Raw genomic sequence first — 24,873 nt, 5'->3', positions numbered from 1 at the left:
AGTGGCCGCGCCCCTCCCACAGCCTCCTCTGCTGCGCTCGCCGGTGCCGTCCCGCCCCGCCTCTGCCGCTGCTTGCCATCACCTCCATGCCGCCAGGCCGCGCCGGCTCCGCCCACCGTTGCCATGGCCGCGCCACCCGGACCTCGCCACCGCCGCCCTGCTTCCCCCCGTTGCTGCAGCACGCCTTGCGCGCGCCTCCCCTATCGGCGCCTCCTGCCGGATGAATCCCGACGAGCCCCCCCGCGCCAAGCCGAGCGCCCGCACCTTTGCCCGCTGCCCTGGAGCGCCCTATCGGGCTGGCGCTCATCGCCCGGTCCGCCCAACGCCCGTGCGCCCGTTTGCCCACTAGGCCTCTGGGCCACTGCCACATGGGCCCCACGCCCTGGAACATTAAAAAAAAGAAGATTTTTTTAAAAAAATATATAAATAAAAATATTAATTAATTAATTAATTAACTAAATCAATTAACTAATTAATCATAATTAAGATTAACCAAATAACTAACTAAACTAACTAAATTGTTAGAGTAGACTAAAACAGTCAATGACAGGGGGGTCCCACCCCCTGTTGACCAGTCAAACGTTGACTGGTCAGCTGGGTCCCTCTGGCCCACCTGTCAGCCATTGGGTACACTTTTGTGTACACTGTGCTGGGTGCGCCTAGCAATTTAGCATTTATTTTCGAATTAAAAATAATTTTAGAATAATATTAAAACTTTGAAAAATCATAGAAAATTAACCGTAGCTCGGATCGAAAAACTTTGTAGATGAAAGTTGCTCAAAATGACGAGACAAATCCGGATACATAGCCCGTTCGTCCGCCACGCATCCCTAGCACAGCGAACACGCAAATTTCCCCCTCCGGTTCATCTGTCCGAAAACGCAAAACACCGGGGATATTTTCCCGGATGTTTCCCCCTTCACCGGTACCACCTCCTACCGCGTTAGGGCACCCCTAGCACCGCTACTTGTCATGTCATGCATCGCTATGCATCTGTTTGCTTAATATTTATTTTTTCTTCCCCCTCTTCTCTCCGATAGACTACGAGACCGACGCCGCTGCTACCCAGTACGACTGCGGTGTTGACGACCCCTCTCTCTTGCCAGAGCAACCAGGGAAGCCCCCCCTTGATCACCAGATATCACCTACTCTCCTCTATACTGCTTGCATTAGAGTAGTGTAGCATGTTACTGCTTTTCGTTAATCCTATCCTGATGCATAGCCTGTCCTTGCTACTACTGTTGTTACCTTTACCTGCACTCCTAATGCTTAGTATAGGATGCTAGTTTATCATCAGTGGCCATACATTCTTGTCCGTCTGCCATGCTATACTATCGGGCTGTGATCACTCGGGAGGTGATCACGGGTATATACTATATACTTTATACAAGCTACATGTGATGACTATAGTCGGGTTGGCTCGAGGAGTACCCGCGGTTGATTCACGAATTGGGGGCTGGAAGGACATACTTTCCCGACAGCCCTCTGTATGGATCTTTGTGGTGAAGCGACAGGGTAGGTTGAGACCACCTAGGAGAGAGGTGGGCCTGGCCCTGGTCGCCGTTCGCGGTTATTTCAAGATAACACGTTTAACGAGATCTTGGTATTTGATCTGAGTCTGGCTACTGGCCTATACGCACTAACCATCTACGCGGGGACAGTTATGGGCACTCAACGTCGTGGTATCAGCCGAAGCCTTGGTGACGTCAGCGACTGAGCGGCGCGCGCCGGATTGGACTAGAATGCCTGCTAGGCTAGGTCTGCTTCCGGTCGCATTCGCAACGTGCATGTGTGCAATGGGCGATGGGCCCAGACCCCTGCGCCATAGGATTTAGACCGGCATGCTGACCTCTCTGTTGTGCCTAGGTAGGGCTGCGACATGTTGATCTTCCGAGGCCGGGCATGACCCAGAAAAGTGTGTCCGGGCAAAGGGGATCGAGCGTGTTGGGTTATGTGGTGCACCCCTGCAGGGAAGTTAATCTATTCGAATAGCCATGATCTTCGGTAATAGGACGACTTGGAGTTGTACCTTGACCTTATGAAAACTAGAACCGGATACTTAATAAAACACACCCTTCCAAGTGCCAGATACAACCGGTGATCGCTCTCTCACAGGGCGACGAGGGGAGGATCATCGGTTAGGATTATGCTATGCGATGTTACTTGGTGAACTTACCATCTATTCTCTTCTCCTGCTGCAAGATGGAGGTTACCAGAAGCATAGTCTTCGAAAGGACTAGCTATCCCCCTCTTATTCCAGCATTCTGCAGTACAGTCCACATATGATACTCTTATTCCATTTGATACCAATGCATACATATGTAGTGTAGCTCCTTGCTTGCGAGTACTTTGGATGAGTACTCATGGTTGCTTTGCTCCCTCTTTCCCCCCCTTTCTATACCCGTTTGCTGCAACCAGACGTTGGAGCCCAGGAGCCAGACGCCAGCGTCGACAACTACTACTACTACTCGGGAGGTGCCTACTACTACGTGCAGCCCGCTGACGACGACCAGGAGTAGTTTAGGAGGATCCCAGGCAGGAGGCCTGCGCCTCTTTCGATCTGTATCCCAGTTTGTGCTAGCCTTCTTAAGGCAAACTTGTTTAACTTATGTCTGTACTCAGATATTGTTGCTTCCGCTGACTCATCTATGATCAAGCTCTTGTATTCAGCCCTCGAGGCCTCTGGCTTGTAATATGATGCTTGTATGACTTATTTTATTTGTAGAGTTGTGTTGTGATATCTTCCCGTGAGTCCCTAATCTTGATCGTACACGCTTGCGTGTATGATTCGAATCGGGGGCGTCACAAGTACGGACCCTAGGCCTCATTTTTAAGAATTGCAATACCATTTGTGCTCCATTTTATCAATTGCTACCTTGCTATTTTTATTGTTCCTATTACAAAAATCAATATCTACTATCATTAATACACTTGTATCACCATCTCTTCGCCGAACTAGTACAACTATATAAATTACCATTGTATTTAGTGTGTTGGGGACACAAGAGACTCTTTGTTATTTGGTTGCAGGGTTGTTTGAGAGTGACCATCTTCATCCTGCACCTTCCACGGATTGATAAACCTTAGGTCATCCACTTGATGGAAATTTGGTACTGTCCTACAATACTCTGCGCTTGGAGGCCCAACACGAGTCTACAAAAACAAGTTGTGTAGTAGACATCAGTGATGGGTGCCACCATCTCCCATGAACAGGAGGAACGAGAGGCGTGGCTGGGCTGGGCCGGATGTGCACTCATCGCCCAGTCCAGTAGTAGTTTCACTTTTTTTCTTTTTCTTTTTACAATTTAGCTTGTGTTTCTATTTAGTTGGTCTACTAAATGAACTTTTCTATATATATGGAACTTGGCACATAAATCATGCATAATAATACTAGATGCCACAAAAAGTTTGGGGCCGAAAGGAGTTGTCTAAATATTTTTTAAATTTGAAAAGGTTTATTATTTTTGCTGCTGCTCCACTCAATTAATTCCTAGGGGTATTTGGGGATTTTAAGTGATGTTGTTTTCCTCAACATAATTAATTACAAATTATTTGCAAAATTAGGAACTATTTTTGTTGGCATTTTTAAATATGTAAGTTTTTGAATTAAAATTAAAATTTGAATTTGGCTTGATTTTGGAGAAGTGGCAATTTGCATAGTAATTATGATGAAATGGCCACCATTAAGGGGGAGATTACTGTAGCATGATTCTTCGGGTGTTATGAATCTCCTCCACTACAAGAAATCTCGTGCCGAGATTTAAGAGGTGGAGTAAGGGGGTAAGTTCTGGTTACGAAATTCTACTAGATCTTCTCGAAGAAGTTGATCCCTTTCATTGATGTCTTCATTCCTCTGCATCAATGCATCATGATGAAGTTGTCGTTCTTCTTCCCAGATCTTCACCATACTTACGAAGGGACAAGGTGTAACATCAAAAGGGGGGACCTTACAAGGTTGATTATCTGGTAGACAGTTCAGGGGAGGTGGCAAAAAGTATATCTTGAATTGGAACTTAAGAAAACATCAAGAAAAAAATAAGAAGGCACAATAAGAAGTTTCAAGCAGATAGACAATCATTCGATGCTTGGAACAGAGTGTGAAAGGGATCCAGAGCAACGAAAATAATATTGCATTGGGTACCAAAATTGATCTGTAGGAAGGTGGCTCGTGGATTACCTATGAACCAAGCATGACGAATAACTTTGGAAATATGGGTGTACAGGAGAGTCAGGTTTCGATCATGTGGAACTGTGCATTATGGGCCCGCCTTGTGGGTTAGGAGTGATAAGAGCGATGCCATCTTGTACGATCATGGTAGCAACACATGTCAGAGGATAGTCTATCAGTTATGTTGGCAACAACGTTGGTACCAAGGGCGAGGGACGAAGAGAACCATTTTCCTGCTAATTGAACGAGGCAGACCAATACGCAAGGTTCTCATCCATCGGTGGTTACCCAAATGTTATCAACAATAGTAATAGGATCCTACTAGCAAAGTTGTACACTGGGGTGTTTACATAAACAGATGATAATTACAGCTTAGATGATATAAATTTTTAAGAAAGGTTAAACAAAACAATGGAAAGTAAAAATGTGATTATCATATTAATCAGAACAATGGAAAGGAAAATGTGTTGGAGCGAAAGCAAGAAGGTTGTCGATGATAACACAATTCATCAAGGGGCAAGTATGGTATTTCTCATCATTAATTTAACTAATATATATCCTGGAAGAAGTCAGAATGTTGATGATGATCACAACACTTTTTTTGAGAGGTTTTATGAAGATGTAATCGATCGTAGGCGACTTCAAGCCAAGGGAAAGGTGAAGTAAAAGGTTATTATAACCATAGATAATATGTAATCTCAGAATAAGAGTTGCCTCTCAAGATAACAATATGAGGTCGAAAGCTCATTGTAAGTTTAGTGCACTATTGGAATTATATTCTGGGAATGAAGGACATAGTTAACATGGTCAAGTTTTTAACAAGACGACGATGAAGTAGCCAATCAGCTAGTAATGACACGATCGAGTTCAAACTCGTAAGCAATGAAGATTACCAAGTATTGTTTAATCGTAGTGCGGACTTGATTCAGTTATCGGTGTCCTTGACTATCCAAGGACTCATAAGGAGTTATATAGTTATGTGATAATCTTGAGATACCAGAGGGTAATACTCGAAAGCAGATCAGAATAGAGGTTGAAGTGGCGTATTTATCTGTAGAAGAAGAGTGCTTTAACTTGTCTGAGAAATGGAATCAAAGAAGAACAATATGGTTGGAACCATGATTGCAAAAGACCAAATACTAGATATAAGATGAACTTATACCAAGGTGATAATTAATTTTAAGAGAAGCATCCATGATAATATCTACATCATGTCTATGGGCATGAACACAAAGTTCAAGGTCGACTCCCACTTCTCCAATGCATAATCTTTCATTCACTGCTCTGTTAAAAAATGGATGTGAAGAACTACCTGGTGAAATACTAGAGGAGTATGACCCGTGAAAACTATCGGGTTCACACAGATTAGAGAAGGCATAGGTTCAACCCCTCGGGGCATCTTAGGAACATATACTAGAAACTTCAAGAGTAAATAACACAAGCTCGAAAGCAGAGCATGGTTGGCCAAATCAGAGAATATAATTTACCAAAGGCATTATGTATCATGGAATAACTTACAAGGTGATTGAATATGAGGGACACTGTTGGATAATAATCCAACAATGGGTCTAGTGGTCCACAACAGAGCTGATGTGAGTATTGGTACTCAACTAGAGGAAGAAAGAATGCAAAGGCGTCGAACTACAGAAACATCTGAATCATTTGATGCTTAAACACAAATAAATTATAATTTACAAATTGGAGGATCAGAAGCAGAGGCTCAGGTCAAAAGATATGTAAGTTGAATAGACATAGATCTACAATCAATCAAGGTTTGATTTGCCGAGAACCAACTCATGTCCGGAGTGACGTCTGAGCCGGAAGGACGAGTTCTACAATTCAACTGAGGATTGCAAGCATCCGCAAAAATATCGAATCAAAGGCTCAAAATGACAATGAAATAATGAATATTACTAGACATATGGAATTAACCATAATGCAAGCAGGCAAGACTTTCTAGAGAAATAGGTTGCAGAGTTTTCTCGGAAGATCGGATAGCATTTCAAAGAGTTTTGCGAAACACATGGACAACTGTGGACGAACGTACCCCCATAAGTGTGAGGAAATTCCCGTAAGGTCTATCAAGCGGAAATACACTACACGGCAGTAGGCTCAAGGTATTGTCAAAAAGTCGGAGAGTAATTCGAGGTATCTTGTAATAATGATGATAACCCACAAGTATAGGGGATTGCAACAGTTTTCGAGGGTAGAGTATTCAACCCAAATTTATTGATTTGACACAAGGGGAGCCAAAGAATATTCTCAAGTATTAGCAGTTGAGTTGTCAATTCAACCACACCTGAAAGACTCAATATCTGTAGCAAAGTATTTAGTAGCAAAGTAGTATGGAGGTAACGGTAATGGTGGCAAAAGTAACAGTAATAGTTTTGTAGCAATTGTAACAGTGGCAACGAAAAGGTAAGTAAGCAAAGATCAATATGTGAAAATCTCGTAGGCAATGGATTAATGATGGATAATTATGTCAGATGCGATTCATCATGCAACAATTATAACATAGGGTGACACAGAACTAGCTCCAGTTCATCAATGTAATGTAGGCATGTATTCCGAATATAGTCATACGTGCTTATGGAAAAGAACTTGCATGCCATCTTTGGTCCTACCCTCCCGTGGCACTGGGGTCCTATTGGAAATTAAGGGATATTAAGGCCTTCTTTTATAGAGTAACGGACCAAAGCATTAACACTTAGTGAATACATGAACCCCTCAAACTACGGTCATCACCGGGAGTGGTCCCGATTATTGTCACTTCGGGGTTACCGGATCATAACACATAGTAGGTGACTATTGACTTGCAAGATAGGATCAAGAACTCACATATATTCATGAAAACATAATAGGTTCAGATCTGAAATCATGGCACTCGGGCCCTATTGACAAGCATTAAGCATAGCAAAGTCATATCAACATCAATCTTAGAACGTAATGGATACTAGGGATCAAACCCTAACAAAACTAACTCGATTACATGATAAATCTCATCCAACCCATGACCGTCCAGCAAGCCTACGATGGAATTACTCACACACGGTGGTGAGCATCATGAAATTGGTGATGGAGGAAGGTTGATGATGACGATGGCGACGGATTCCCCTCTCCGGAGCCTCGAACGGACTCCAGATCAACCCTCCCGATGAAGATTAGGGCTCGGCGGCGGCTCTGTATCGTAAAACGCGATGAATCCTTCTCCCTCTTATTTTTTCTCCCCGAACGTGAATATATAGAGTTGGAGTTGACGTCGGTGGAGCCTCAGGGGGCCCACGAGGCAGGGGCGCGACCCAGGGGGCGCCCCGCACCCTTGTGGACAGGGTGTGGGCCCCCTTACGCTGATTCTTTTGCTAATATTTTTATATATATTCCAAAACATGTCTCCGTGAATTTTCAGGTCATTCCGAGAACTTTTATTTCTGCACAAAAATAACACCATGGCAATTCTGCTGAAAACAACGTCAGTCCGTGTTAGTTCCATTCAAATCATGCAAGTTAGTGTCCAAAACAAGGGAAAAGTGTTTGGAAAAGTAGATACGTTGGAGACGTATCAACTCCCCCAAGCTTAAGCCTTTTCTTCTCCTCAAGCAATTCAGTTGACAAACTGAAAGTGATAAAGAAAAACTTTTACAAACTATGTTTGCTCTTGTTGTTGCAAATATGTAAAGCCACCATTCAAGTTTTCAGCAAAGATTATGAACTTACCATATTCATAGTAACATTTAGGTCCCATGTTTACTCATATCGATGGCATAATCAACTAGCGAGCAATAATATAAATCTCGGATGACAACACTTTCTCAAAACAATCATAATATGACATAACAAGATGATATCTCGCTAGCCCTTTCTGAGACCGCAAAACATAAATGCAGAGCACCCCTGAAGATCAAGGACTGACTAGACATTGTAATTCATGGTAAAAGAGATCTAGTCATAGTCATACTCAATGTAAATTAATAGCAATGCATGCAAATGACAGCGGTGCTCTCTAACTGGTGCTTTTTAATAAGAGGATGATGACATAACATAAAAGTAAATAGATAGGCCCTTCACAGAGGGAAGCAGGGATTTGTAGAGGTGCCAGAGCTCAAGTTTTGAAACAGAGATAAATAATATTTTGAGTGGTATAGTTTCATTGTCAACATAACAACCAAGAGATCTCGATATCTTCCATGCTACACACATTATAGGCAATTGCCATACAGAATGGTAAAGTTTATACTCCCCCACCACCAACAAACATCAATCCATGGCTTGTCCGAAACAACGAGTGCCTCCAACTAACAACAATCCTGGGGGAGTTTTGTTTTTAATTATTTTGATTTGAGCATGGGCTGGGCATCCCGGTCACTAGCCATTTTCTCGTGAATGATGAGCGGAGTCCACTCATCTTGAGAATAACCCACCTAGCATGGAAGATATAGACAACCCTAGTTGATACATGAGCTATTCGAGCATACAAAACAAAATTTCATTTGATGGTTTAGAGTTTGGCACATACAAATTTACTTGGAACGGCAGGTAGATACCTCATATAGGAAGGTATGGTGGACTCATGTGGAATAACATTATGGTTTATGGAAGTAGATGCACAAGCAGTATTCCCGCTTAGTACAAGTGAAGGCTAGAAAGAGATTGGGAAGCGACCAACTAGAGAGCGACAACAGTCATGAACATGCATTAAGATTAATCAACAATGAGTGCAAGCATGAGTAGGACATAAATCACCATGAACATAAATATCGTGGAGGCTATGTTGATTTTGTTACAACTACATGCGTGAACATGTGCCAAGTCAAGCCACTCGAATCGTTCAAAGGAGGATACCACCCTATCATACCACATCATGTAGCGATCTGATCTCATATGGTCAAATCTCTGTGTATAAGTGTCACACACAGTACTCGAGGATTTATAACAGAGTGCAATCACACACTTATTACATCGAATGTCTCAAAAGAGAAATTATTACAATAATATGGCTGAAGGCCATCAAATAAGATAACTACGAAAGCTTCGAAGGTAAATGAGTCCATCAACTCCAACGGCATAGCTGGGTGCACGACAATGACCTAGCGCACCTCACTATTCGTCTGAAAACTCCGCAACATAATATGTTGCCGCATGTGTAGGTCAGCACATGGAATATGCAGGCAAAATAACACTATAGAGCAATGAACATGTAACAACTATAACTATATGCATATTTGGCTGGTGGAGGCTCTATGGTTATTTTTGCAGAAAGCTAATTTTTCCCTACAACAAAGGAATATATTTTATTTAACTACAAAGTTTGTTGAAACATTGAGAAGGTTCCTCCAACTCAATCCCAAATTAATAATCATCAACCCATGAAATTAATTAAGTAGAGTGATGAGATCAAATCAATAATTCAAGTACAAGATACTCAAGATGTCCATAACCGAGGACACGACTAACCATGATTAGTTTATACACTCTGCAGAGGTTTGCACACTTTTCCCCATAAGAATCGATCTCCTCCGTTGGATTTCTCGCACTACATGGTGTTTGAGCAACGGATGACCGAGACACAGTCTTTCAGATGCGTTAACTCTTTACACTGGTTAGACCGTACCACCTACATCCCCTACATCTGGTAGCCTACCACTGAAAGAGGTCACACAACATACTCAACTATGCCAGAGCCCATAATGGCTTGTGGCTGCACACCGAAGTTTCTAGCATGAACATGTTATGATCCCTTTGAGCCTGGGTGCAAACTATACGATGATCACACGGGTACTCCGGGATATCCCAGGACAACGCTAGATTGCTCCAGGTGCCCAGACAACCACTAGGTGCTCCAGGGTGCCTCAACCAATCCACCCTGATGTGTATGAAAGTAACCACCTTAAGTTCAACCATTAGTAAAAATCTCACATCTGTCATGGATCTCTCAAACCCAAACCACGTCTATGAGCATAGCATAGCAGTATAAGCACAATGTAGAAGTAACTCCCAGGGTTGAAATAAAGACAATAGGTTCTACCTCATCAACTACTTCCCAATACCCTCAAATATTCAAGACCTAACCATGCAGTGTTTGAGGATTCAAAACTAATGCATAAAAACTGGGTAATAAGGATATGACCAAAGTGTTACTTGCCTTGTTGACGATCTGAAAACCCTAGTGACTCGTAGTAGCATGCTTCGCACTTCGAAAACTCTATCATGAACAAACAATAGCATACATAAGCACTCAATCATAGGATGCAAGAGTAAAAATCAAATGAAAAGATCCAAATTGGAAGTTCAACTGAAGAGCTTCGATTTGCAAAAAGAATCAATCGAATCGAAGGTATGAAACTCAAAATGCGACCAAAAAAAGTTCAAATTCAAATCTGCTTGAAACCAAATTTTAAATTGTCAAAAACATATTCAAGTTGATTATCTGGAAAGAGGGGAACAAGACGAAGATTTTGGCATTGGTTTCACTGGATTTGGACAAGCGAGCAAAAAGTTGCGAGGGTTTGAAGATCAGGGACTAATTTTTGATAAAAGAAATCACGGATAGGTCCCTGGCCGAAAATAAAATAAAAAGAAAAGACCTATCGAACGAATGTTCGCTAACATATCCAAACAAATGAACGAACGTGTTAATTGAAACGAACTAAACAGAGAACATTCGCTACTTAGAACCGATCGGAAATAACCGAGAAAACCGAAATAAACCGACGAAACCCTAAAAAAATCGATCTAGGTTTTTACGTAAAACCGGCGGGTCAGCGGTGGGGTTTCCAGCGAGACGGCGGCTACGATGGACGGCGGCGAGTGGCTGCGGTGCGGGGGCGTGGCGTCGGGTGGTGGCAGGGGCGGAGTGTGGCGGCAAGGCGGCGCCGCAGCGGTGGCAGCAGGCGGCGGCTTGCGGCGGCTGCGTTGGCGGGGTGAGGTGAGGAGGGGCAGTGGCAGCTCCACCTTATAAAGGCCGAGGGGGCGTGGCATGCGGGAGGGGGCACTGGGGCGGCTCGGGAATCGTGCCCCGGCTGGACTCGGACGGCGGCGGTGGCGGGGTCTCTCCCGCATGGGAGGAAGGCGGCGGGGCTGCGGCCGGCCTGCTCGGCTGGGCCTTCGGCCCATTCGGGTGGGAAGTTTTTTTTAAATAAAATTTCGGTCGAAGAAAATTTTAACCAAATATAAAAAAATATTATAAAAATACCAGAAACAATTTTCACCGTCTAAACCTAATATTTAGAACAAAGAGAACATTTTTCTAGACTAAAAATGCAATTTTCAAAAATGCATATTTTTCTAATTCAAATAAAATAGCAAATAAAATATAATTTTGATTTCAAAATTTCTTCTCAATATTCCTCTCTTTTGAAGAATTCATTTTATCTTCTCTCTTTTATTTTGATTATTGGAAATAATTGGAGAAAAAATATTAAAACCAAATTGATCCTCTTTTCAAATTTGAGAAAATTCAAATATGAAAATATGTGAAACCTCCAACTCTCTCCTTGGGTCCTTGAGTTGCTTGAGATTTCTAGGATCACTACCAAAATGCAAATAAAACATGATATGCATATGATGACCTATGTATAACATCCAAATTGAAAATTGGGATGTTACAAACCTACCCCCTTAAGATGAATCTCGCCCTCAAGATTCGGGTTGGCTAGAGAATAGGTGCGGGTGGTCTTTCCGTAGGTCTTCTTCTCGCTCCCAGGTGGCTTCATCCTTGTTATGGTTGCTCCATTGAACTTTGCAAAACTTTATAACCTTGCTGCGGGTAACTCGGCTGGCAAACCCGAGGATCTTGACGGGCTTCTCCTCGTAGGTTAGATCATTCTCCAACTGAATTGCTTCCAGGGGCACTGTATCTCTTGGAGGAATATCGTCCATCTTTTCATGGCACTTCTTGAACTGGGAAACGTGAAACACATTATGTACTCCTGACAATCCTTCGGGTAACTCCAACTTGTAGGCAACTTCTCCCATACGTTCCAGAACTCGGTATGGTCCTAAAAATCTCGGGGCTAACTTTCCTTGAACTCCAAAACGTTTAACTCCTCAGAGTGGTACAAACAAAGATATGCTCGGCCTCCAATTTCTTAGACTACCTCCTTATGTTTCGTATCGGCATAAATCTTCTGCCTGGACTGAGCTACCTTTAGTCTATCTTGAATCAACTTAACCTTCTCTTCGGATTCCTTGATTAAATCTGGTCCAAACAACTGACGGTCTCTGACTTCATCCCACATTAACGGTGTCCTGCACCTCCTTCCATACATGGTTTTGAAAGGTGCCATCTTCAAATTAGCCTGATAACTGTTGTTGTAGGAGAACTCTATGTAAGGAAAATTGTCATCCCAACTATATCCATAATCTAGCGCATAAGCTCTCAACATGTCCTCTAGAATCTGATTGACTCTAGGCTGTACTAGTCATCATCACTACCAGGGTCGGCATCGGTGTCGTCGATGATGATGTAGTCTTATAGGTGGTTGTCCTCCTCTGGTGCAGGATCTCCCATGAATACTCCTAGTTTCTTCTTCAGGTGTTCATTCTTCTCAAGTAGTACGACAATTTACTCTTTATATCCATCGCATGTAGACTTGGGTTCCTCTTCTAGCTCCATGTTCCGGGTCATCACCTTCTTCATGTCTATCATGCTGGCGCACATCTGGTTCTCCTGACGACGAATATGTTGGTTTAACTCCCGGATGTAGGCTGCAATTGACTTGTCCCTCCTGGTGCAAATCATCTCCCATTGCTCATATCAACGTCCACATATATGGTAGATGGTGTCCTTAAGATCCTTGTGGTAAAATTCGCCGATCCGTCCCATGGCGATGTGAGCTGCCATGCTCTTTCATAAACTCCAGGTTGGTGCGTCAAAGGAAAACTTTATGGGCTCCGTAACTGGTGTGAATATCCTTCCTGGAACATGTACTCGAACTGTCCAGCACTCTACTTCCGGTAGAGTGGTGGTGTAGGTCCTCGTGAAGCTTGGTATTCCGATGTTCAGGTATCTAGTGGCCTCCTTGAAGTGTCGTCCAAAAGGGGTGTCTTCATCTGGTTGAGCAAACTTGTTCCTTGGGTTCGCCATCTATAGAGTAGAAAGTGGAGAAGAGTCAGAAATGAGAAGAGAAGAGTGTCCTATGGCTCATCTTAGTGGTCGCGTCCTACAGTCAGCGTGTGCTCTGATACCATCTTGTAGCGATCTGACCTCAGATGGTCAAATCTATGTGTATAAGTGTCATCCCGGGATTGATAATACTGACACACACAGTACACGAGGATTTATAACAGAGTGCAATCACACACTTATTATATCGAATGTCTCAAAAGAGAACTTATTACAATAATATGGCTGAAGGCCATCTAAATAAGATAACTACGGAAACTTCGAAGGTAAATGAGTCCATCAACTCCAACGGCATAGTTGAGTGCATGAGAACGACCTAGCGCACCTTACTCTTCGTCTGAAAACTCTGCAACATAATACGTTGTAGCCTGTGTAGGTCAGCACATGGAATATACTGGCAAAATAACACTATAGAGCAATGAACATGTAACAACTATAACTATATACATATTTGGCTGGTGGAGGCTCTATGCTTATTTTTGCACAAAGCTAATTTTTTCCTACAACAAAGGAATATATTTTATTTAACTACAAAGTTTGTTGAAACATTGAGAAGGTTCCTCCAACTCAATCCCAAATTAATAATCATCAACCCATGAAATTAATTAAGTAGAGTGATGAGATCAAATCAATAATTCAAGTACAAGATACTCAAGATGTCCATAACCGAGGACACGGCTAACCATGATTAGTTTATACACTCTGCAGAGGTTTGCACACTTTTCCCCATAAGAATCGATCTCCTCTGTTGGATTTCTCGCACTACATGGTGTTTGAGCAACAGATGACCCAGACATAGTCTTTCAGAAGCGTTAACTCTTTACACTGGTTAGACCGTACCACCTACATCCCCTACATCTGGTAGCCTACCACTGAAAGAGGTCACACAACATACTCAACTATGCCAGAGCCCATAATGGCTTGTGGCTGCACACCGAAGTTTCTATCATGAATAATGTTATGATCCCTTTGAGCCTGGGTGGCAAACTGTACGATGATCACACGGGTACTCCGGGATATCCCAGGACAACGCTGGATTGCTCCAGGTGCCCAGACAACCACTAGGTGCTCCAGGGTGCCTCAACCAATCCACCCTGATGTGTATGAAAGTAACCACCTTAAGTTCAACCATTAGTAAAAATCTCACATCTGTCATGGATCTCTCAAACCCAAACCATGTCTATGAGCATAGCATAGCAGTATAAGCACAATGTAGAAGTAACTCCCAGGGTTTGAAATAAAGACAATAGGTTCTACCTCATCAACTACTTCCCAATACCCTCAAATATTCAAGACCTAACCATGCAGTGTTTGAGGATTCAAAACTAATGCATAAAAACTGGGTAATAAGGATATGACCAAAGTGTTACTTGCCTTGTTGACGATCTGAAAACCCTAGTGACTCGTAGTAGCACGCTTCGCACTCCGAAAACTCTATCGTGAACAAACAATAGCATACATAAGCACTCAAGCATAATATGCAAGGGTAAAAATCAAATGAAAAGATCCAAATTGGAAGTTCAACTGAAGAGCTTCGATTTGCAAAAAGAATCAATCGAATCGAAGGTACGAAACTCAAAATGCGACCAAAAAAAGTTCAAATCCAAATCTGCTTGAAACCAAATTTTAAATTGTCAAAACCATATTCAAGTTGATTATCTGGAAAGAGGGGAACAAGATGAAGATTTTGGCATTGGTTTCACTGGATTTGGACAAGCGAGCAAAAAGTTGCGAGGGTTTGAAGATCAGGGACTAATTTGTGATAAAAGAAATTGCGGATAGGTCCCTGGCTGAAAATAAAATAAAAAGAAAAGACCTATCGAACGAACGTTCGCTAACATATCCAAACAAACGAACGTGTTCGTTAAAACGAACTAAACAGAGAACATTCACTACATAGAACCGATTGGAAAAAACCTAGAAAACCGAAATAAACCGAGAAAACCCTAAAAAAACAAATTTAGGCTTTTACCTAAAAACCAACGAGTCGACAGTGGGTTTTCCGGCAAGACGGCGAGGCGGCGGCTCTGACGGACAGCGACGCGGGGGCGTGGCGTCGGGTGGTGGCAGCGGCGGAGTGCGGTGGCAAGGTGGCGCGGCAGCGGCGGCAGCGGCGAGGAGGCGGCGATGGCGGGGTGAAGTGAGGAGGAGGGGCGGTGGCGGCTCCACCTTATAAAGGCCGAGGGGGTGCTTGCGGGAGGGGGAACCGGGGCGGCTCGGGAATCGTGCCCCGGCCGGACTCGGACGGCGGCGGCGGCGGGGTCTCTCCCGCATGGGAGGAAGGCGGTGGGGCTGCGGGCCGGCCTGCTCGGCTGGGCCTTCGGCCCATTTGTCGGTGTACTAGATTAGGGGTACCCTAGTATCCCAAACTCGTGCACGGGCAGTTGCAGCGCCCCGCGGCAAGGCTTGCCGGGTGACCGCCAAGACCCTCCGTGGCTCCCTCGAAGACCATTCAAGAACAAAGTACTCCAACCAAGGCCCCGATAAGAGGAGCTTGCCGGGAAGGCCAACCCAGGCCCCGGCAAGAGGAGCTTGCCGGGAAGAGACAAGACCCAGGCAAGAGAAGCTTGCCGGGAAGGCCACTCAAGGCATACCAAGAAAGCTTGCCGCGACGCGCCCTGCGTCCCGGCAAGGCCCGGTGAGCGACAAGCTCCCAAACACGACAAGACGACGACCACGGCAAGGAGCTTGCCGCGGGAAACTCCCACTTCGTGCCCGCGCTCCAGCACACCTGCTAACGTGTCTCTCTAGGACTCTCCCAAGCACACGTGGCAGGAGGCTGTGCAGCTAGGGGTGCGCGGTGGCAAGCGGAGATGAAGATAAGGTCATCGTGGCAAACGGTGGCGCTCCTAACGGTCACTTTTTGCATTGTTTAGGCAACTCAGACAGGCATTTAATGCCCTTGTCCCCTGCCGTCAGAGTTAGGTAGGGTGCACTGTATCCACAGTAGCGGTAGCTGCACCTACCGCATCCTTTTCCATTTTTACCCTTCTTGTCTACGTTGCCCCCTGTCGGTGACCCCTTGAAAGTATAAAAGGAGGCCCAGGCGCAACATAGAGGGGGTTCGGCCAGTTCGGCTCATTGGAAACACCAGGAACACTCTCACACTCAGTCTGGCAGCGTCCATCGCTCCTGAGCAAGAATCCAATATACACAAACAAGTAGCAGTAGGGTTTTACGCATCCGTGCGGCCCGAAGCTGGGTAAAAACCGCTCGCGTCTACTGCCTCGATCCGCTCTTTGTGCGACCTCCACCCCCCACCGAACTGAAAGGGGCCCTGTCCCCATAGGTGTTGGTGGAATCAGCCTCCCCGACATCTCCGGCGCGCCAGGTAGGGGGCGTCGAGATCGTGCGAACCCGATCCGGCGTGCACGCGAGCTAAATCTTCATCGTCTTCACCGACATGCCACCGAAGAAGAAGGCTTCGGGGCCAACAGCCCCGTCTGTGTCGCTTCCACCACCTCCGGAGCAGGCGGACGGTGGAGTGGACGCCGGCGGAAGAATGGACATCGACGAGGGTGCCCACAGCGCTGCCAAGTCCAAGGACAAGGCCGCGCAGACCTCGGCGTCCATACGCCCACCGCGCCCATCTCAGGAAGGGCGGGACCAGCAGCGTCATAGCGTTCGCATCACCATACGTCCGCTGGCCCAAGATCAAGCTGGTGATTCGCGTGGCGTTCAAGACCAGCATGCACGCCAGCATGCTGGCCCCAGCGAGGTGCGGTCGCCTGGATGGGACACTGCTCCTTCTAACTTGGTTAGGAGTCCGAGCATGTCCCGCTCCTCGCACCGTTCACCTCTGCCGCCCACCACGCCGGCGGAAGCCTTGGCGCGGGCCCAGCTACTCCTGGATTACCCTCTGACGGCGGACAAGACCGACGAATGGAGGGCCACTATCCAGAGCCTCATCGGTTTCGCCAACGGCGACACTGCGCGGCAACCAAGAACCTCGCTGCCGCGGCAGGACAGCCGGACGCGAGCCGATGGCAACAAGACCGGGGGAGGTGCGACTTCCATGCACTCTCCACTATGAAGGCCAAAGTCGCCGACTCGCCGGGTCCACCTCGACTGCGGCTCCACCGCGTCGTCGGACCCACGAGCTCATCGCGACCAGCGCCAAGTTCTCCATGAACGACAATCCGACAAGCGCGTTGGGCCCTCTGTTGACATGCATGCGCCAGGGGAACCAGGCGATCTGCCGTACACGGTAGGTTGTCCTGCGTTCACCCGTGAGCTGCGGCAAGTCCAGTGGCCCAGCACAAAGAATTTCAAACCAGACGTACCAGAGAAGTACGACGGCAAGACGCATCCGTCGAAGTTTCTCAGCATCTACACCATCGCGGTGCAGGCTGCCGGGGGACGGGACGACAAGATCCTTGCCAACTACTTCCCGCTGGTACTCAAGCCCAATGTCAGATCCTGGCTCATGCACTTGCCGGACAACTCATATCCTCCTAGGCTGATCTATGCCATCAGTTTGTCGGCGCCTTTACAGGCGGCCACAAGCCACATGGCCAAGAAAGCGATCTTCATCTGCTCGCCCAGAAGGAAGGAGAGCCACTACGCAAGTACATTCAGAGATTCAGCCGTGTACAGTGGACGCCAACCCCAGATGAAGAAATTCCAGAAACGAGCATCCCCGTCAAGGAGACAGGCAAAGAGTGGCTGATGTACTTTGATGGTGCCTTCTCGCTGCAAGGCGCCGGTGCTGGCGTGCTGCTTATCGCACCCACCGGAGAGCACCTCAAGTACGTAGTCCAGCACTTTCCCAAGGAGCAAGCAACGAACAATACTGCAGAGTATGAGGGTTTGCTTGCCGGCCTCAGAATCGCAGCCGACCTTGGGATCAAGAAACTCATTGTAAGGGGTGACTCGCAGCTTGTCGTCTGCCAAGTGAACAAGAACTACCAGAGTCCATTGATGGAAGCTTCTGTTGATGAAGTGAGAAAGCTAGAAGAACACTTTGACGGCCTGCAAATGGAACATGTTCCACGAGCTCAGAATGACATTGCTGATGGCCTCTCAAAGTGCGCTGCACTAAAGTTACCTGTGGAACCAGGGATCTTTGTGCTCAAGCTGACTCAACCATCCGTGACACCATCAACTGGACAGAATAAGAAGAGGAAGTTGGTTTCTGGTGACTACTTTCCGGCAGAGCTTCCCGAAGCCGCCGCCAAGAAGGTCCCCAAGATCGACGCCAAGAGTGCTGAGGAGCAGTCTGCTCCGGCGAACCTCTTGGTTTGTTCCGTTGAAGCAAATGCTCCCGACAAGTTTTGCTCCGGCAAGCTTGCCGGGGAATATCACGCTCCGGCCGAACCGCAGGTTCTTGCCATAGAAGCGGATGTTCCCACAGCAACAGATACGCCTTTAGTCCTTGTTGTCGAGCCACAAGCTCCAGCATGGGCGCAGCAGATTGTCCGTTTCCTTCAAACAGGAGAGCTTCCCGAAGAGCAAGAAGAAGCGGAAAGAGTAGCCCGGCAGTCAAGTATGTACAAGTTTGTCGACAACACACTGTACAGAATAAGACTCAACGGTGTGAAATTGAAGTGTATTCGCCGGGAAGATGGACAACAGCTGTTGGCAGAGATACATGGAGGCATATGTGGTCACCACATTGGCGCAAGAGCACTTGTCGGCAAAGCATTCCGACAAGGCTTCTTCTGGCCGACAACCCTCCAGGATGCAACTGCACAAGTAACCAAGTGTGAAGCGTGCCAGTTCCATTCCAAGCAGATACACCAGCCAGCTCAAGCTCTCTAGACGATCCCTTTATCCTGGCCATTTTTAGTCTGGGGGCTCGACATCCTCGGCCCCTTCCCCCGAGCCGTCGGGGGCTTTGAGTTCTTGTACGTTGCAATCGACAAGTTCACAAAGTGGCCGGAAGTGGAACAAGTGAGGAAGGTGACAGCATAGTCAGCAGTCAAGTTCTTCAGGTCGATTGTTTGCCGTTTCGGGGTTCCTAACAGGATCATCACCGACAACGGCACGCAATTTACGAGCCGCACCTTCATGCAGTATGTCCAAGATCTTGGCGCCAAGGTCTGCTTCGCTTCTGTTGCTCACCCGAGAAGCAACGGTCAAGCGGAGAGGGCAAACGCTGAAGTGCTGCGAGGCCTCAAGACCAGAACTTTCGACAAGCTGCACAAGTGCGGAAAAAACTGGATCGAGGAGCTGCCGGTGGTTCTTTGGTCGATCAGGACGACGCCAAATCGAGCCACTGGCCAGGCACCCTTTGCTCTAGTCTACGGAGCGGAGGCAGTTCTCCCCACGGAACTCGTTTACGGGTCACCTCGAGTGCTCGCTTATGATGAGCTCGAGCAAGAGCAGCTGCGACAAGATAACGCACTGCTCCTTGAGGAAGACCGTCTTCAGGCTGCTGTGCGAGCCGCTCGCTACCAGCAAGCTTTGCGTCACTACCATAGCCGCAAAGTTAAGGCCAAAAGCTTCGAGGAAGGCGACCTTGTTCTTTGGCGTGTTCAGTCCGCCAAGAATTCCAACAAGTTGACGCCGAAGTGGGAAGGCCCTTATCGGGTGAAACGAGTCACTAGGCCCGGCGCTGTCCGCCTTGAGACCGAAGATGGCATTCCGGTGAGCAACTCCTGGAACATTGAACATCTTCGTAAGTTTTACCCGTAAGGCGCGGTTGCCGGAAGCTTTTCCGGCAACCACCTTTTGTACAAGTCTTGCCGCTGTTGCATGTAATCCTTTGTACAAAGCCGGGCGCAGACCCCATGCACCAGTAAAGCTCATGTGCCCCGCACATCTTGTCAGTTTTTTATGCTATAATCCTTTTTCGCATATGTTATCTGACACTTTGTGCAGCACTAGACCCCGGTAAGCAATAATGAGCCCAAGGCTCCATATCATTACTTTATTTCTCCGTTTCTTTCTCAAAAGAAGAAAGGTTCCCTCGCCCACAAGGTTTACCGGGGGGAGAAGGAGAAGATAATGGTGTGGACCAGGCCGTTCAAGAAAGTTTCTCCTTGCCGGGAAGCAGACGACAAAAAAAAGCTAAGTTGCTAAAGCTTGAACAATCAGTTTTTTAAGTTTTTGAGTTATTTTCCTTGAACGACCGTGCTTTGTATGGAAAACCTGTGCGCGGAGGAACCAACTCGTAGCTAGTTGCGCCTTTACTTTGTTTCGAGTCCGCTCAACAACTTAAGTGAGCTGCTAGCGCCCTTACTTCGCTTCGAGTCCGCTCAGCAACTTAAGTGAGCCGCTAGCGCCCTTACTTTGTTTCGAGTCCGCTCAACAACTTAAGTGAGCTGCAACTAGTTGCGACAAGGTTGCTTGTCGGTAGCGACCCCGCCAGTAGGCTGCTGAAGTTCCGCACTCGGCGCTCGCGGCAAGGGTACCTGCGCCGGCAAGTTTCCCTAGAAAGCATAGGGCAGAACCGTACAAAGCCAAGAGTCGAGTAAAGGAAGTAACACAACAATTTTTTGCCTAAGATAGAGTTATATTACAGAAACAACTTGTCGCGCCTCTAATAAAGTGTTCTTATGACATGACTGGCAACGACAAGAGAAGAAGAAAACGGACGGCACCTGGGCCCCGGCAAGCCAGAATCGCTGGGGGCTGCGAGTGCCAAGAATCGTCCACGGCAAAGCAGAGTTGCCGGGGGCTGCAATATCAGATAAGTCTTTCATCCCTCATCATGCATCCTCTTATGGACTGGGGAATGCGAAACCGCGTTTCTTCCCGGAAACTGCCGTGCTCCCTCAACTCTAGGCCCTGGGGCTCGTTCCCGGGGCCAAGTTTGGTCGTAGTCGCGGCAGCAAAGGGATGAAACGAGGAGACCGCACCCACCTCGTTCCCGCTTCCGTCAAAGACGTGAGAAAGGTCGAGCGACGTGGGAAGGCGGCAGGGCCTATTGCCGGGAGATGAAATGTCTGTCCGAGGGACACCAAGGATTTTCTCCTTGGCGTGGGTTCAACTCATGAGACAAATAACCCGGCAAGCATCCCCTTTTTCATTAAAAAACATCCCACTCAGGTACAGTCCATAGAGGATGAAAAACATGAAAGAGAGGATTACAAGTTCTAGATACAGCTAAGGCCCGAAGGCTTACAAATTAAAAAGATAAGATGCCCGTAATCCCTTTCCTGTCCCTCTCTTCAGGAGGCAGGTCAAGGAGGCGAAAAGGGCAAAAGGAGTGCCTAGGCGAGCTACGGGTGCCAGAAGACACCAAGAGAACATCCCGGGAGCCGTCCGAAGGCTGGACGGCGATGGCGGCGCTGGAAGCGGGGCTCGAAGACGGGGCGACAGGACGTCAGCATGCTGTCGAGGGCACCACGCCCTCGTACTCCGACCAGACGGCCTTGTCGCCAGCCCTCTTCCCCTTCTGCAGCCTCCCTACGCCAGCCGCCCAAGGAGACGACCCCGGGGAGTTCAAGCAGCCGGCGACACGGATGATGGGGCCGCTGGTGCCGCGCGAAGCGGCGCCCGACGCCTAGTCGGACCCGCCACCCCGCCGCCCGCTACCCTCGTCGTCGCTGTCGCTCTCCTCCTCGTCGCTCTCGCTCGAGGAGGAGCCTTCGCTGTCGGAGGAGCTGTCCACGCAGCACTTCGCCCGAGTGCCGAAGCACCCGAAGACCTTGACGGAGAGCAGATCGCCCTCCATCAACTTAAAATGGAGGGTAAACCCCTCCATCAAGCTGTGGATGCGGGCGAACGTCTTCCACCCTCGATCAAGATACATCACATTGGGGGCTGGGAATACAACGCGGACTCGCGTGCCGCTGATCCCACAGCCCCTCATGTGCAGTCTCAGTGTCTCGGGTGGGTCCAACTCCATCGCGCGTGCAAACGGAGCTGGAAGCCGGAGGCGACGACGAGGCGCCCGGCGCAGCCTGACGAAGAACTCGCAAGGGTCGTCCCCCATATGGACCGCCGTGGGGGGAGGAGCCGCCGGCGGAGGTGAAGCTGACGCGCCGCCCCGTCCGCCTCTTCCCCGAGCGCCTCGACCTCGTCCTCGACCTCGTCTGCGACCTCGCCCCCTCCCTCTTCCCCTCATGGCTGGCTCTGCCACCACGGGTGCGGAAGATGGAGAGATGCGCTGTCTGGCGGCGACCCTCGCCGCCACCGATGAAGGGCCTGCTTTCCCTTTCTCCATGGCGAATGAGAGAAAGGGGAGCAGAAGTTGAAGAAAGGAGGAGATGAGAGAGTGCGGGTTTCTGCGCTCCCCTCCCACTCTTTATAAAGGAGTGAGGTGGGGGCTCGGCCGCCCCGCTCAGCGAATCAAGGCACGGGAAGAGCAGGGAGTCGAGGCCAACCCGCTGCCTCTGCTCGCGACGGCCCAGTTTCCCACTTCCACCGTCCGCGACCCCAAGCGCATGGGAGCCGCGTGGCGGAGATGCAGAACCAAGGCGACGGGTGAGGCGGCCTCGCTCCGCCCTGTGATCGCGGGGAGTGGATGTCCGAAAACCGTGCACCGGCCCCATCCAGTAAATGCACCATGCGCTCACGCCTACCTCCGTTTAGGGAGGAGGGCGTGAACCGTCCCCATCATCGTGGCCTGACGCATGCTCGAGGGGCTTAGCCCCGTGCACGCCGCCCGCGTCACCAACGACGCCGCGTTTGACGTGTGCCGTTCTGGGCGTGCGCGGTGGGAGCGGACAGATATGCGGCGTGACCTAGGCCGCGTGTGCCCGTGCACTATTTTGGGCCTGGCCCAACAGCGCTCGGCATCGTGTATGGCCCAGGCCCGGGGGCTCCTATCGGTGTACTAGAGTAGGGGTACCCTAGTATCCCGAACTCGTGCACGGGCAGTTGCAGCGCCCCGCGGCAAGGCTTGCCAGGTGACCGCCAAGACCCTCCGTGGCTCCCTCGAAGGCCATTCAAGAACAAAGTACTCCAACCAAGGCCCCGTCAAGAGGAGCTTGCCTGGAAGGCCAACCCAGGCCCCGGCAAGAGGAGCTTGCCGGGAAGAGACAAGACCCCGGCAAGAGAAGCTTGCCGGGAAGGCCACTCAAGGCATACCAAGAAAGCTTGCCGCGACGCACCCTGCGTCCCGGCAAGGCCCGGTGAGCGACAAGCTCCCAAACACGACAAGACGACGACCATGGCAAGGAGCTTGCCGCGGGAAACTCCCACTTCGTGCCCGCGCTCCAGCACACCTGCTAACGTGTCGCTCTAGGACTCTCCCAAGCACACGTGGCAGGAGGCTGTGCAGCTAGGGGTGCGCGGTGGCAAGCGGAGATGAAGAGAAGGTCATCGTGGCAAACGGTGGCGCTCCTAACGGTCACTTTTTGCACCGTTTAGGCAACTCAGACAGGCATTTAATGCCCTTGTCCCCTGCCGTCAGAGTTAGGTAGGGTGCACTATATCCACAGTAGCGGTAGCTGCACCTACCGCATCCTTTTCCATTTTTACCCTTCTTGTCTACGTTGCCCCCTGTCGGTGACCCCTTGAAAGTATAAAAGGAGGCCTAGGCGCAACATAGAGGGGGTTCGGCCAGTTTGGCTCATTGGAAACACCAGGAACACTCTCACACTCAGTCTGGCAGCGTCCATCGCTCCTGAGCAAGAATCCAATATACACAAACAAGCAGCAGTAGGGTTTTACGCATCCGTGCGGCCCGAAGCTGGGTAAAAACCGCTCGCGTGTACTCCCTCGATCCGCTCTTTGTGCAACCTCCGCCCCCCACCGAACCGAAAGGGGCCCTGTCCCCATAGGTGTTGGTGGAATCAGCCTCCCCGACACCATTCGGGCGGGAAGTTTTCTTAAAAAAAAATTTCAGTCGAAAAAATCCTAATAAAATATAAAAAAATTCTAAAAATACAAGAAACAATTTTCACCGTCTAAACCTAATATTTAGAACAAAGTGAACATTTTTCTGGACTAAAAATGCAATTTTCAAAAATGCATATTTTTCTAATTCAAATAAAATAGCAAAAAAATTATAAATTTGATTTTAAAATTTCTTCTCCAATGTTCCTCTCTTTTGAAGAAGTCATTTTGTCTTCTCTCTTTTATTCTGATTATTGGAAATAACTGGAGAGAAAAATATTAAAACCAAATTGATCCTCTTTTCAAATTTGAGAAAATTCAAATATGAAAATATGTGAAACCTCCAACTCTCTCCTTGGGTCCTTGAGTTACTTGAGATTTCTAGGATCACAAGCAAAATGCAAATAAAACATGATATGCATATGATGACCTATGTATAACATCCAAATTAAAAATTGGGATGTTACAAACCTACCCCCCTTAAGATGAATCTTGCCCTCGAGATTCGGGTTGTCTAGAGAATATGTGTGGGTGGTCTTTCCGTAGGTCTTCCTCTTGCTCCCCGGTGGCTTCATCCTCGTTATGGTGGCTCCACTGAACTTTGCAAAACTTTATAACCTTGTTGTGGGTAACTCGGCTGGCAAACTCGAGGATCTTGACGGGTTTCTCCTCGGAGGTTAGATCACTCTCCAAGTGAATTGCTTCCAGGGGCGCTGTATCTCTTAGAGGAATATCGGCCATCTCTGCATGGCACTTCTTCAAATGGGAAACATGAAACACATCATGTACTCCTGACAATCCTTCGGGTAACTCCAACTTGTAGGCAACTTCTCCCATACGCTCCAGAACTCGGTAT

The sequence above is a fragment of the Triticum dicoccoides genome, chromosome 4A (assembly GCF_002162155.2).
Source record: "Triticum dicoccoides isolate Atlit2015 ecotype Zavitan chromosome 4A, WEW_v2.0, whole genome shotgun sequence".
NCBI lineage: Eukaryota > Viridiplantae > Streptophyta > Magnoliopsida > Poales > Poaceae > Triticum > Triticum dicoccoides.
Note: the sequence above shows the minus strand (reverse complement) of the source record.